Source organism: Hylobates moloch, unplaced genomic scaffold (assembly GCF_009828535.3).
Source record: "Hylobates moloch isolate HMO894 unplaced genomic scaffold, HMol_V3 SCAFFOLD_2, whole genome shotgun sequence".
In the NCBI taxonomy this organism is placed as follows: Eukaryota; Metazoa; Chordata; class Mammalia; order Primates; family Hylobatidae; genus Hylobates; species Hylobates moloch.
Window position 1 is genome coordinate 98,707,829 of NW_026652277.1, and position 14,247 is coordinate 98,722,075.

Consider the following 14,247-nt stretch of genomic DNA (forward strand, 5'->3'; position numbering starts at 1 on the left):
ATCCTTTTCCCATTTCTTGTTTTTGTCAGGTTTGTCAAAGATCAGATAGTTGTAGATCTGCGGCATTATTTCTGAGGGCTCTGTTCTGATCCATTGATCTATGTCTCTGTTGTGGTACCAGTAACATGCTGTTTTGGTTACTGTAGACTTGTAGTATAGTTTGAAGTCAGGTAGCATGATGCCTCCAGCTTTGTTCTTTTGGCTTATGATTGACTTGGCGATGCAGGCTCTTTTTTGGTTCCATATGAACTTTAAAGTAGTTTTTTCCAATTCTGTGAAGAAAGTCATTGGTAGCTTGATGGGGATGGCATTGAATCTATAAATTACCTTGGGCAGTATGGCCATTTTCACGATATTGATTCTTCCAACCCATGAGCATGGAATGTTCTTCCATTTGTTTGTATCCTCTTTTATTTCATTGAGCAGTGGTTTGTAGTTCTCCTTGAAGAGGTCCTTCACATCCCTTGTAAGTTGTATTCCTAGGTATTTTATTCTCTTTGAAGCAATTGTGAATGGGAGTTCACTCATGATTTGGCTCTCTGTTTTTTCTGTGATTAGTGTACAAGAATGCTTGTGATTTTTGTATTCTGATATTGATTTTGTATCCTGAGACTTTGCTGAAGTTGCTTATCAGCTTAAGGAGATTTTGGGCTGAGACAATGGGGTTTTCTAGATATACAATCATGTCAACTGGAAACAGGGACAATTTGACTTCCTCTTTTCCTAATTGAATACCCTTTATTTCCTTCTCCTGCCTGATTGCCCTGGCCAGAACTTCCAACACTATGTTGAATAGGAGTGGTGAGAGAGGGCATCCTTGTCTTGTGCCAGTTTTCAAAGGGAATGCTTCCAGTTTTTGTCCATTCAGTATGATATTGTCTGTGGGTTTGTCAAAAAAGCTCTTATTATTTTGAGATATGTCCCATCAATACCTAATTTGTTGAGAGTTTTTAGCATGAAGTGTTGTTGAATTTTGTCAAAGGCCTTTTCTGCATCTATTGAGATAATCATGTGGTTTTTGTCTTTGGTTCTGTTTATATGCTGGATTACATTTATTGATTTGTGTATGTTGAACCAGCCTTGCATCCCAGGGATGAAGCCCAGTTGATCATGGTGGATAAGCTTTTTGATGTGCTGCTGGATTTGGTTTGCCAGTATTTTATTGAGGATTTTTACATCAATGTTCATCAAGGTTATTGGTCTGAAATTCTCTTTTTTGCTTGTGTCTCTGCCGGGCTTTGGTATCAGGATGATGCTGGCCTCATAAAATGTGTTAGGGAAAATTCCATCTTTTTCTATCGATTGGAATAGTTTCAGAAGGAATGGTACCAGTTCCTCCTTGTACCTCTGGTAGAATTCGGCTGTGAATCCATCAGGTCCTGGACTCCTTTTGGTTGGTAAGCTATTCATTATTGCCACAATTTCAGAGCCTGTTATTGGTCTATTCAGAGATTCAACTTCTTCCTGGTTTAGTCTTGGGAGGGTGTATTTGTCGAGGAATTTATCCATTTCTTGTAGATTTTCTAGTTCATTTGCGTAGAGGTGTTTGTAGTATTCTCTGATGATAGATTGTATTTCTGTGGGGTTGGTGTTGATATCCCCTTTATCATTTTTTATTGCATCTATTTGATTCTTCTCTCTTTTCTTCTTTATTAGCCTTGCTAGCGGTCTATCAATTTTGTTGATCTTTTCAAAAAACCAGCTCCTGGATTCATTAATTTTTTGAAGGTTTTTCTGTGTCTCTATTTCCTTCCGTTCTGCTCTGATTAATCTTATGTGAACGTTTCTTCTGTTTTTGCATGCACTGAGGTCCCACCCATCATCTTTGGTTAAGCCCATGTCAGTTTAGTTGGTCATATTTCTGTCTTTAAACAGAGGTCTGTCTTTACCTGTCTCAGCAGTCAATTATATTCCTAGATACTTCTCATTTAAAACTTTCTTCAAAATGTTACTTGGCCCCACAAAGCAGCCTCTCTCTTGGCTGTTCATTTCTCTGCTATGATCTGATGCTCTATGTTTGCCACTGATATTACTGCTTTGCTACTATTTCACACTCACTTTCTCACTGCTATAGAGGGAATAATATCATAAACTCTGCTTCTAGAAGGGAAGTGTAAGTTCCTAGATGAAATGTAACTTGAAAATGGATTTGACATTATTGCCTTTGTAAAATTATTAAGCACTCCCTCGGCAGTAGCCACTCAGAGACATTCATATTTAATAATGTTTTGCCACATGGTCTCTACGAGGTCTCACTGAGACCTTGAGTAGAAACAGGCAAGATTATGCCGTGAAGGGCAGGGCTGCATGGAATTCATTCAGGACAATAATTTGGGAGATGCAGTGCAGGTGAGAAAACAGTGCTGTACCCACTATGACCCTGAGATTTCTATGTTGGCTGAACTTTTGGAGCTGAAGAAGGGAATAATTACAGAGCTCAGGATCAGTATTTACCATAGAGTCGGCATATTGTAGTCTCAAAGGGAATCACCTGTTTTTCATTTTTATTTCTAGAGTTAGAAAACAATTCCAACGTTTTATTTTCATGTTTTATTGTGAAAATACATAAAATCACACAAAATAAATACTATATTAATAAGTTATTATAAGATGAACAAGGTAACACACCCTTATAACTACCACCTAGGGGAAGAAGTTGAACTTCACCACTAAACATCTTCCGTGTGCCCAGTGGCAATGTGACCACCTCCCTTTCGGCAAAACTAACCAATCTCCTGATTTTCACAGAATCACTTTCTTGCTTTTATAACTCAAGTGTTCATTTCTAGGTAGCAGTGTTTAGTTGTGCGCATTTTTAAAATATACTTTTAAGTATATGGCACAGATCAATTTCTTCATTACTTCATTCCAGAGCTACCAAATTCAAATTCAGCATTATATAATCTTATACTTAATATCTTCTGCATAATATTTGTATATCCTTTCTTCCATAATAAAAGTCTAGTCTCAATAAAATAAGGGACAACAAAATCAGAATATCTAATTTTTCATATATAAAAAATATTTAAAAGTATATATAAAAATATAATCAATGTAACATTTTAAATTTTGTTCATATCTTGCCCTCATTTTCCTCTAATTTTTATTATATATCTATGTTCTGAGCCTATAGGCATTATATACAATTCACTTTCCTTTGTATCCTTTATCTAGTTTGGGTTCTATAAGTAGATATATGTACAGTGCACGCTGCCTATTTTCATGTTGATCTCTGCTGCTTATTTTGGTTGTTCAAAGCCTATTATCTAGGAGATACTTCAGAGAGGGCTAATGGAAATAATTCTTGCATTCTTGGGTGTTCATCATCATAGGTCTGTGCTCTTTATACTTGAAAGTCAGTGTTACTCTGTAAAATCTTTGACTCACATTTTCTCTTTTTTTCACAGTTTAAATATTCTTAAGTATTTAAATATATCTTTTTTTCTGGCATAATATGTTGCTGTTGAAAAGTCCGATGTTAATCTAATTTTTTTTCATTGTAAATCAGTTGCCGATTTTTATCTGCTACATGCCCAAAGGGTATTATTTTTTCATTGAAATGCAGTTATTTTATTAGAATATATCTGAGTGTTGTCTATATTTTCTTTAATCTTTCCATGTAGTTTGAAACCTTTTTCAGGAAAGTTTTCTTTAATTATAATAATGTTTAATTAAATAATGTCATATAATGTTTGTTCATAAAAAACATTAATTATATAATGTTTGTGCATTTTCTTTCTTTTGCTTCTTTTCCAGGGATTCTTTTAATTCAAATATTGAATCTTCTTTGCATAGTTTCAATATTTGCCTATTTCTCTCAAATCATTTTTATCTCTCAATTTCCTTTTTACTTGATTTTTTTCAACTAATTATCTGAAGTAATTATCGTATGTATCCTTTGTCATGTTCCTTTTGGTTTCATATTCATTTCTGAAAGTTTTCACTTTGTGATTCTTTTTTGAATTTGATGACCTCATTACTGAGTATTCTAATTGGTATTTCGTATCTTCATAGCTTAGGTTATTTTCTCAAAACGTTTTAGCTCATTTTGAAATAGTAATACATTGCAGATTTGATCTCACTTTGACAATGTTTTCATTATTTGCTTTTATTATTTTAGAAACTTTCATTCACTTTAAGAATATTGTTCCATTTCTTTTAAATAACTTTGTATTGGAGTTGATTTTGATAATTTCTTTTGCTTATTTTCACAAACTATTAGTCTTTGTGGATGTTTAGAAAGAGACATAATTCAGGGTAGCTTTCTTCAGTTCACAGCGATCTGTCTCTTCTCTTGTTTTTTTTTTTTTTGTTGTTGTTGTTTTTATTTTTCTGGTATATATCCACTTGCATGCTAAGATATCTTAGGTCTCTGTTTCCTTCTCCTACTACTGTCTAGTCTTCTCTGTCTTTAATGCCTATTTTCCCTATCCTACTCAATTTCTATTAAATTTCTTACAATTTCTCCCCAATATGTAGCCCTGTTTGGGAAGACAGCTGAGGCAGCTCAATATTGTGAGTTTATAGGGATGCACTGTTCTGAAGATATTTTCACTCATCTCTTTTAATCTGACATTATATGAGCAGATAAAGTCCTTTGGAGCTTACTGTTTGTCTTAGTCCATTTTGTACTATAACAGAATACTTAAGACTGGGTAATTTATAAAGAAGAGAAATTTATTATCTTATAGTCTGGAGGCTGGAAAGTCAAGATCAAGTAGTAGGTTCAGAAGATGAAAGAGCAAAAAGGGATGCAATTCCTCATCAAGCACTTTTAAAATGGTATTAATCTATGTAGTAGAGTGATGACCTCATAACCTAAAAATCTCTCAAAATGTTACACCTCCAAACACTGTTGCATTGGGGATTAAATTTACAACACATGAATTTTGGAGAGGACACATTCAATCATGCTGCTGTTCTCAAGTTGATTTACTATGCTTTCTAGGGAATACTTCACATCTATTTAAGAATTATGTTGTCTTCAGGCCCATACGATGCCATATTATTTCCCTTGGTTGTCAATTGAACAGATGTATGTGACACATTGTTCTTGATTCTTGTGAATAATTTTAGAGTTGCTGTTGTTGGTATATGTGAGTATGTATTCATGGGGATACCATGTCACTAAATTTTGTTATGCATGCCATTCATGGGTTTTAAATTTTATTATCTAGTTGATCTGCCTGTTATTAGATGGGCATTCAGAGAAATCTAAAAACTATTTCAACACTACCGTTATTTTTCCAGAATTCCATTTCTAATATGGAATATTCCCATTCTGATTGTTTAGATATATGCCAATGTATTTTTAACTTTAAGTGCATATTCCAAACAAATTTTCTGATATCGAATAGGCTGAAAGTTAAAAACCCTAATGGGTACTTTATATACTAACAACTTTCTTGCTCTCTAGAGTGGATTTAAATTATTTGTATTTTTAAAATAAGTATTTTGGTTTTTTTTCTAAATTCTACATTTTTCTACAATTTTTTAAGCTAGTGATAACTACTTCATCCATTTAGCCATAATCCATTCTAAATACATTCCTTTTGTTTGGCTTTAGTAAAGACAAATTTATAATTAAAAACTAAAACAACATGTCCAGCAATGATAAATGAATGACCGTTTCTTAATGTACACTTTAAGGAAGAGAGCTCTTTAATATAGTAAATGTCATATTAACCGTAAACTGTGAAATAAAAAAGTGACAAATATATGCATAGGTGATTTCTAAATAATGTAAAATGCAATTTAATATTATCCATTTTATCCTTAGTTTATTATTATACTATGCTTTTAGTAAATATTTATTGGGTTATGAATAGTGCCGGGCATAGAGTATTAAATGGCCAATAGTAGGGAAGATGGTTCTGTTTACAGTTGAGTGGGAGATACAGACCAGTAAACTTAAACATAGATATGCGTGGTATCATGAGATGCAAATAAATAACAGGGAGTATTGAAGACACAAAGGAGAGGGACCTCATCCAGATTTGCCCCCATAGAAACAGAAGATTTCTCAAAATAAGTCTCATCTAGAATGGGATATAGTCAGTAACAGGAATTGGCCAGGATGCTAGTGACCTCTTTATCACCAAGAAAACAGCATTAAAAATCCCTAGACATGATATAACCTACAGTGTACCCACAAACAAAAAAATAAATAAAAATTTTAAAACTCTAGATGTAAGAATGAGAAAAACATTGTAGGAGATTGAGAGAAGGTTGTTATGAGTAGAGTCCAACAGTCAGTGCATGTGAGTGACTGCTAAGTGTGGATGCAAAGAAAGTGACAAGACATAAGGTAGAGGCCTAACAAGAGTGAAGACTGTCCAGAACCTTGCAAAACATGCTGAGATATTTAGGCTTTTGCCTTAAGAGGATTTGAGACATATGTGAGGGTTTTACACTGCCAAATGTCATGCTCATATTTGTGTTTCAAGAGAGAGAAGTTTTGCTGCTGGATGAAGAATGAATTAGCACATAGATAAGACCCAAAGCAGGAAAGCCACTTACAACGCTGTTTTTGTAATGGAAGGGAGATTTAATGACAATCAGGATTAGATAGTTGTAGTGGTGAAGGAAGAGTGGATTTATTATACAGTATTTAAGAATTGTTTTAACCTCATATTTTTACTGAAGTAAATGTAGATAAAATTACAGGACGTGTGTATCACTTGAGTTTAATTAGTGAAAGTGAGGTTCTGAAAAGAAACGTCAGTTTTCTGACAGGAGCATCTATATAGACTTGGTGTTATTTACTGAGAAACAGGATTAGAAATCAAAGGTTTGGGAGCAAGATAATGTTTTATATTGGAAAATGATAAATCTGACTATTTTATGGGCTTCCCAAATTACCTTTCAATAGCTGTTCAGATATTTCAGTTGAAGGAGAGATTTTGAAGCATAGAAGAAAAATCTGAGCTAAGGATGTAAACTTGGAGTCAATCATCTAAAAAATAAAAATTAAAATCAGTGTAATGTATGAGTTTACTCAGGTATGTATACAAATTGAGAAGAGAAAGAGAGCCCATGACCAAAGCTGAGGCATGTCAGTAATTAAGACACGAGTAGAAAAACCACAGAAGCTACATCGAGAGACACACAGAGCAAAGGATAAAAAACAGTGAGAAGTGTAGCTGAGAGGAGTGCACTTAAGAGTCATCAACAATAAACATTGTCACCTCGAGATTATGTAAGATGGGGACCAAAAGATCACAGTTTGGATTTACCTTTAATGATGTCCCGTAACAATGGCAAAAAGCAATTTCTGTAGAGAGAAAGGCAGAAGTCACTTGTTCTGTGACTGAAATTGAGTTGACTTAAGGAAATGGAGAAAATGAGTATAAGTTAAATCTTTAAAGGAAGTTGGCATCAAAGGAAGGAAGAGAGAAAAAATGAGGATGATGTAAGATGAAAGTTTTCTGTTTTATTTTAAGGTAGAAAAGGCTAGAATAATATTAAATGCTGATCAAAGAAGACAGTAAAAGCAGAAGTTTGAAGATGCAAGAGATGAGGAAGGAGATACTGAATCCCCCCAAACTTCAAGCTTGAGTGACAACCACATGTGCAGGAGTAATATCACATTTATTTTCGGAAAGAAAAAGAGACTACCAAAAATGTAGGAGAAAATGTTTGTAAACATGAAGATTAGGAGTCCTAAATTTGATGGAGTGCTTCTCTTCTGCCTTCTATTGTCACTGTGAGGTAAAAATTTAAATCATCTCTTGAAAGGATGATGTATTTTAGCAAGATTAGATATTAGAGGAGTGCAGAGAAATTTAAAAGTGTACTAAGGTATCTAAGAAGGGTTTATAAATAGCATAAGAATTTAACAGATACTGCAGGGCATGGCTTATGAGTAGAGCTGAGCATAAGCAAACAATTATTGCATTAATTCAAAGAATTGCTTGCCAACAAATTTTTTTTAACATCACAGCACAAGTAAAAATTGGTAATATTTTCTGACATCTGTTATATACTTACAAAGCTTCCTGAAGCCAGAGGTACCTGGCCTATGATACCTAGATACTGGTATTGGCCAGTTTCTATGTCCTGGGCTAGGCTAAGGGGATTAATATCTAGTCCTACCTTGAACTCACATATTGGTACATAGACACACAGGTGAGAAGCTATGACTACTCTCTGCTTTCCTGATATCACTAAAAAAATTCAAAGGAGTGAAAATATTTGCAAAAGAGTGGCCTCATGGAATAGAAGAAAGAATAGTACAAAGGGCCTGGAGGTCAAAGTAAAAGTGTAATGGTAGAAATTGAGAATGGGCAACAAGGATAGGTGATAGAGGTCACACTTGATTAGCTGAATAATAATATGTCAGCAGAATGTTTGTATTCATTATTTGAGAGAACAGTGAGGGCAATATCCTTGGATTAGCCATGGGAGGGTGTGACTGATGTGAAATGGATTTCCTTAACATTCGACTCCATTGCAAAGTAGAATGTTGAGAAAATGAGAAATGCACTGATTTCATGGGTGCTCTAAATGCATGTTGGCATTAGCCAAGATGACAGAAATAGGTTTGAAAAATCTCTCTCAGGCAATAAAATCTTTAGTATAAGAGGAAAAGTTTCTAAAAGAAGGAGAAATGCAATTAGGGTATAGAAGATAATGTCAAAAATTGCATTAGACTTTGCAATACAGTGATTTTTATATGAATAGGAATTAATGTCCAGGGAGTAGCAGTGTGACCTGAGGATATTAACCCTACCTTCACACTATTAACCTGCTAGCATGTGATAGAATTAATATCTGCCTCTTTAAGAAGCATATCCATTACTGAAACTGTAATTAAATTATTAGTTGACTCTATGTTCATTATATAACATGTAAATAACAGAAGATATTAAAATTATTAAAAACAGGAAACAAAATATTTTTTTAAAACATGGCAAGTTTGGTAGGAGGGTCTTCTCACTGCCATGGTACTTTTGCATTATCCTGCCCATGAGTGTACAACTTTATGCAATGGGAGATATTACTTGCAAATATTAGGAAAGCCCAAATGCTTCTATTTTTAGGTGTTTCTTTACTCCTCCTAGCAGTTAATTAGGTTTTCTAGTTAATAATTTTGTATATTAAATTTTTCCTTTTCAAATTACTAATGTAATTCCTCTCTCCTCTCTGGACCCCCAACTGATACACCCATTGATTTCTGGCTTTGACAATATTTTATACATTCTAAAGCACACTTATTGTATTTCTTCACATCATATCTAAAACCAGAGAGCCAATAATTAATGGTGTGTTTGTCAATTTTGTGATGAATTGAGCAATCTGTGGCATCTTAGATTTCATTAAATTTTTTTATCCTTTACTGTTTGTGTTAGACTCCAATTTTTAGGGACTAAGGAAGAATAACCATTTAATTATGTCCAGCTATTCAGAAAGAATAGGCTGTTCTTGGGTGTAGACGTATGTATTTTAAGCCTGATTTTAAAAATGACCTGCTGCAGGACTTTGGGTTAGTTTGGAAATGGAAATTTCCATTTGAATTCTCCACACACATGTCTCTTTGTCCCTTTGGGGATATAATTAACTTTCTCTCTTTCTCACTTTCTACTTCTTTTCTTTAGTTTGATCCAACAGACACAGATTATTAAGATTAGTAGATATCTTAATTCTTGAAAGCATATTGCCATTTTCCTCCTAACAAGACCATTTTCCTAAGCTGATTAGAAGTAGAATTAGTAAAAGACCATGACCTTTCTCTCCCCCATCTTTTCAGGAATAATAATTCTATATGCTAAATATTACATATCACATTTAAATGACCAGTCCCATTTGATATTGTTAAGCAGATATTTTATAGCCCATTTCCCAATTATTACATGCACAGTATATCATTAGTATCTTCATAATGCAATATGTAACTATTTGTGAATTAATTACTTTCACTGCAGTGAGATTAGTACATGATTAGCAAATATCTACTAAGAAAGGAACTGATTTGAAAACATAAAATCTAACCAATTTAGATAGCTTCCCTAATGAATTCAAGGTTGAATCAATTTGTATTCAGTCTTTTGAATGTGTTGTAATTTTGACTAAAAACTGAGACAAGATTATTTCTATAAATCTAATATCTTCTTTCTGAAGCACTCTGTGATATAAAGTCTACTGTATCATGAAACAGGTCTGTTGTACTTTTTCTTTCAACTCTGATGACATGCCTAATAAACTCCTGCTTCATTATACAAAAAAGTATTCATTCATTTATGAGACTGAGCATTATAGGAAAATGGGTTTCCATATTGTTACTTCACCTGATAGACTATTAGGAAATCTGCAGGTGTATAATTGCCAAGAGTAATCTTGTTATTACCAATTGTACATGACCTGGAAATAGGTTCAAAATTGCTAAAGGTACAATCAAAGATAATTTTTACATGACCCACAGCTTTAAGAAATTTATGTAATTTCACTGGCTTCATCTTACCAATTCTGGTAACAATATACATGTTTGGACGGTGGCAAGTGGTAATGTTTAATAAATTGAGATTATTTTAGTAACCATTTACTGATATGAGGAATCTCTCTGGGATCCAGAATGAAAAGGCTTGGCCAGGCTCAGATGCTGTGGCTTTGAAAATGCCACGCCCATCAACAAGCAATGATGTCCCTAGCCTCTTTCTTTTTATGGTTGTCATTGAACTAATTAAACCGAGATGTTTGAACAAAAACTAAAGGCAGTCAATATGCTTATTTTGCAGGAGGGCCATTCAATTGTAGATATCTGTAAATAATGTAGAGAGCCAATGAAATTTACACTTATTGGATAGGTTCTAATAGTAAGGACCACAGGAAAAAAATAAGGTAGTAAATGTGGGGATTGGAAACAAATACATGTGACACATTCTTCCGTGTATTGTCAAACATATTAGTTTACAAGGCCAATTGCCAGTTAAGTTTCTTAGGCATGTGTGGCAATAGTGTAAAGAAGAATTACTATAAATCTGTCTTGTGTATTCCCATTTAAAAGATGTTGCTTTCTGGCCGGGTGCGGTGGCTCACGCCTGTAATCCCAGCACTTTGGGAGGCTGAGGCGGGCGGATCACGAGGTCAGGAGATCGAGACCACGGTGAAACCCCGTCTCTACCAAAAATGCAAAAAATTAGCCGGGCGTGGTGGCGGGCGCCTGTAGTCCCAGCTACTCGGAGAGGCTGAGGCAGGAGAATGGCGTGAACCCGGGAGGCGGAGCTTGCAGTGAGCCGAGATCGCGCCACTGCACTCCAGCCTGGGCGACAGAGTGAGACTCTGTCTCAAAAAAAAAAAGAAAAAAAAAAAAAAAGGTGTTGCTTTCCCAGACAAATCTCTTTTAAGTAAATCCTTTGATTTGTTTTTCAACACTGAAAAAAATTTAATTGGCCTAAAGCCATTAGCAGATTATCATCTGGGAAGTAAGTATTTCTAGTCAACAAACTGTATCACAGTTGTGAGAAAATTTTCAATTTATAAGACAGGTCCTGTGGTGATTTTATTATGTCACCCCAAATTTTAATACGTTCCTATTAATTGACACCTGCTCTATAAACTCATGTTCCCCATCATGTTATTAGACACCTGAAGGCTCAGCACGCCTAGATTCGTAGTCACAAAGAAAGAGGCCGAGGGCCTTCCTGGTGGCTTACTCACACAAAGAATCAGATCGCGAGTCCGTGCCTAGTGTCTGGGTTTGCAGTGAACTCTAGAGGTGAACATTAAAACTTAGGATCAGCCTTTCTGTGAAACTCACCTTCCAGGGCCATCCTGACTATTCACGTCCTTTAACTAAGATCTTAGGTACTCACTTCCCAGCTTTCAGTCCAAGGTTTGCATATATAATTTTTCCAGTTTATCTCCAGAGATCTGTAACTGTTCTAGATTCTACATGAGGAGGGAATAGAGGGAAAGTCCACTTCTGGTATTACAGAAACACAGACCACACTTAGACCTATTGCGTCTGTGAGTGTTTGAACCAAGAAATAGCATTCTTTTTCTCTGCCTGAGTTTGAACCATAATATAAATCATATTCTTCCATCCAACAAAGTATTGGTATTAGTATATAGCTATTAGTATATAGCTATATAGTATATAACTTTTATATATATAGTACATAGCAAAGTATATTAGTATATAGTATATATAATACTATATTATATATACTATATATCATATATATAGTATACTATATGTGTTATATATACTATATACTGTATAATATGCAATATATAATATACTATGTATATTAGTATGTAGCAAAGTGTGTTACTATATAGCAGTATTAGTATATGGCAGAGCACTAGTATATAGCTTAGTGTAAAGTATTAGTGTGTAGCTTAGTGTAAAATTCTTCCATCCAACAAAGTATTACATTAATAATAAAGTCTAGGAGGATATAGCTTAGTGTAAAATCCAAATGAGCATATCCAGTCCACAGAGCAGAGTACTTAGACTATTGGCTCCTACTAGTACCAGTGAGGAAGGCAAGAGACAGTGATTTACTCTTCTGCCAACTTTGAAAGTTTAGCTGTACTGTAAACTAACAACTTTGAGCCAATGGCTACTTCTCACCATATAGATAACTCTTTGTGCCATTTTTGGGAAGAAAAAAATTCGAATAACAGAAGGTCAAGAGTTTTAAGGCAAAGTTACTCTGAATGAAAACTGAGCATGGAAGAGAAAAGACATTAACTTTAGATTTCTACCCCATTTAATTACATCATTGGTGAAAGTATTGACTTTCTCCCAAACTCCTTGGATCAGACACCTTTTGGCCATTATCCTGACCTGGGTTGTAACTGAAAGAGCAACTGCTCTGACTTGATTTGAAATGATGGGACATTTCCCCCATTTTTCTGACCATACTCTATGCTCCAGTTCTCCCACAGTAATAGTACTTAGTGCCTAACTTTTTCTTTTCTACTTAAGAAGAAATCTCATATAACATGCTATACAGTGAGATTTTTATGGTAAAGTTAAGACTTTTGTTTAGAATACATGTAGCTTATAATATATTCCACAAACCAAAATATATATAAAAAGGAATTTGTTGGTGATCAAACAAGTTCAGTAGGATAAGCAATAGCTTCCACCTCTACATTAATAATAACCAGATTTAATAATGACATTCATAAATATTTAAGATTGAAAGACATTTACATATAATTTCAGAAAATTGTAAAATATGTAAATTAAGTTCTTATAATTCTGTTTTTTCTTTGTTTTATATAAACAGATGGTTGCATTTCTATGTAATTTTCATATACTAATAATGGACTCTGACTTCCAAGAATACATTAATTCATTTAAAATATTTAATGTGGCCCAACTGTGCACTGTGAACTATTTTGTCAATAGGGAAACAGTTAAGGATGGAAGAGAAGGAACTTGCTATTGTGTGCTAATTTTCAAGTGGGAGGAAAACCAAGCAAAAATAAGAAATACACAAACCCATACCCATATACATGCATGTCTGTGTGTAGTAAGTTTTATAAAGCAAAGTAAAAGACGGCGATGTGCGAGGAGTGACTGGATAGTAAAGATAATCCTCTTTAAAAAACTGGGTAAGAATGAGTTATCCTCCAGAGAAGACTTTCCAGTGATAGAAGTTGTTACAGCAAGACCCTCAGGCAAAAATGTGTTTGGCAAAATAATCTAAAGAAGTTCAGTGTGGCTGGAAAATAAGTGAGCAAGAAAGGATTATTATGTTTTCTAAACTCAAAGGGTTTCAGGGCCTTATCATATAAGGTAAGGAGTTTGGAGTACTGCCATTAACTTTCTTACTGGATTTGTATTTCCTGATTATATTACACTTAAAAAAATTACTCTGGATGTGTTGTGCACTGCATTAGAGTAAGAGTGAAAGCAGAAAAACAGTTAAAACAACAGTTGTTCTCATTGGGGATGGGGATACTTATAACAGACTAGATATTAGTAATAGAGATGGAGATAAATAGACAGGTTTGGGACATTTTTAGACATAAAGTTGCAAAGATTTACTAATAATTCAGCGAGGGTGAGGAACAAAAAAGAATAACTCTTGGGTTTTGTAATTTATCATGGCTAATAAGGAAGAGGGAAGGTAGACCTGCTTAGAGAGTTTTGTTTGCCCATGTTGAATTTGAGATGCCTAGAGTATATCCAAGTGTTGTTGTCAACTAATATTTAATTAGGCACTGAAGCCAGGAGTTCCTGGGACTGGAGAAATTTTGATTTGGGAGTCTATCAGGTAGAGGGCATGATAT

At 34.4% G+C, this 14,247-nt stretch overlaps 1 protein-coding gene across 2 annotated transcripts in view; it reads left to right on the plus strand.

Moving 5' to 3' along the window:
• EYS (eyes shut homolog) overlaps positions 1-14,247 on the plus strand; it is a 2,056,951-nt gene that overhangs the window by 639,247 nt on the left and 1,403,457 nt on the right. The gene's annotated exons all lie outside the window — the stretch shown is intronic.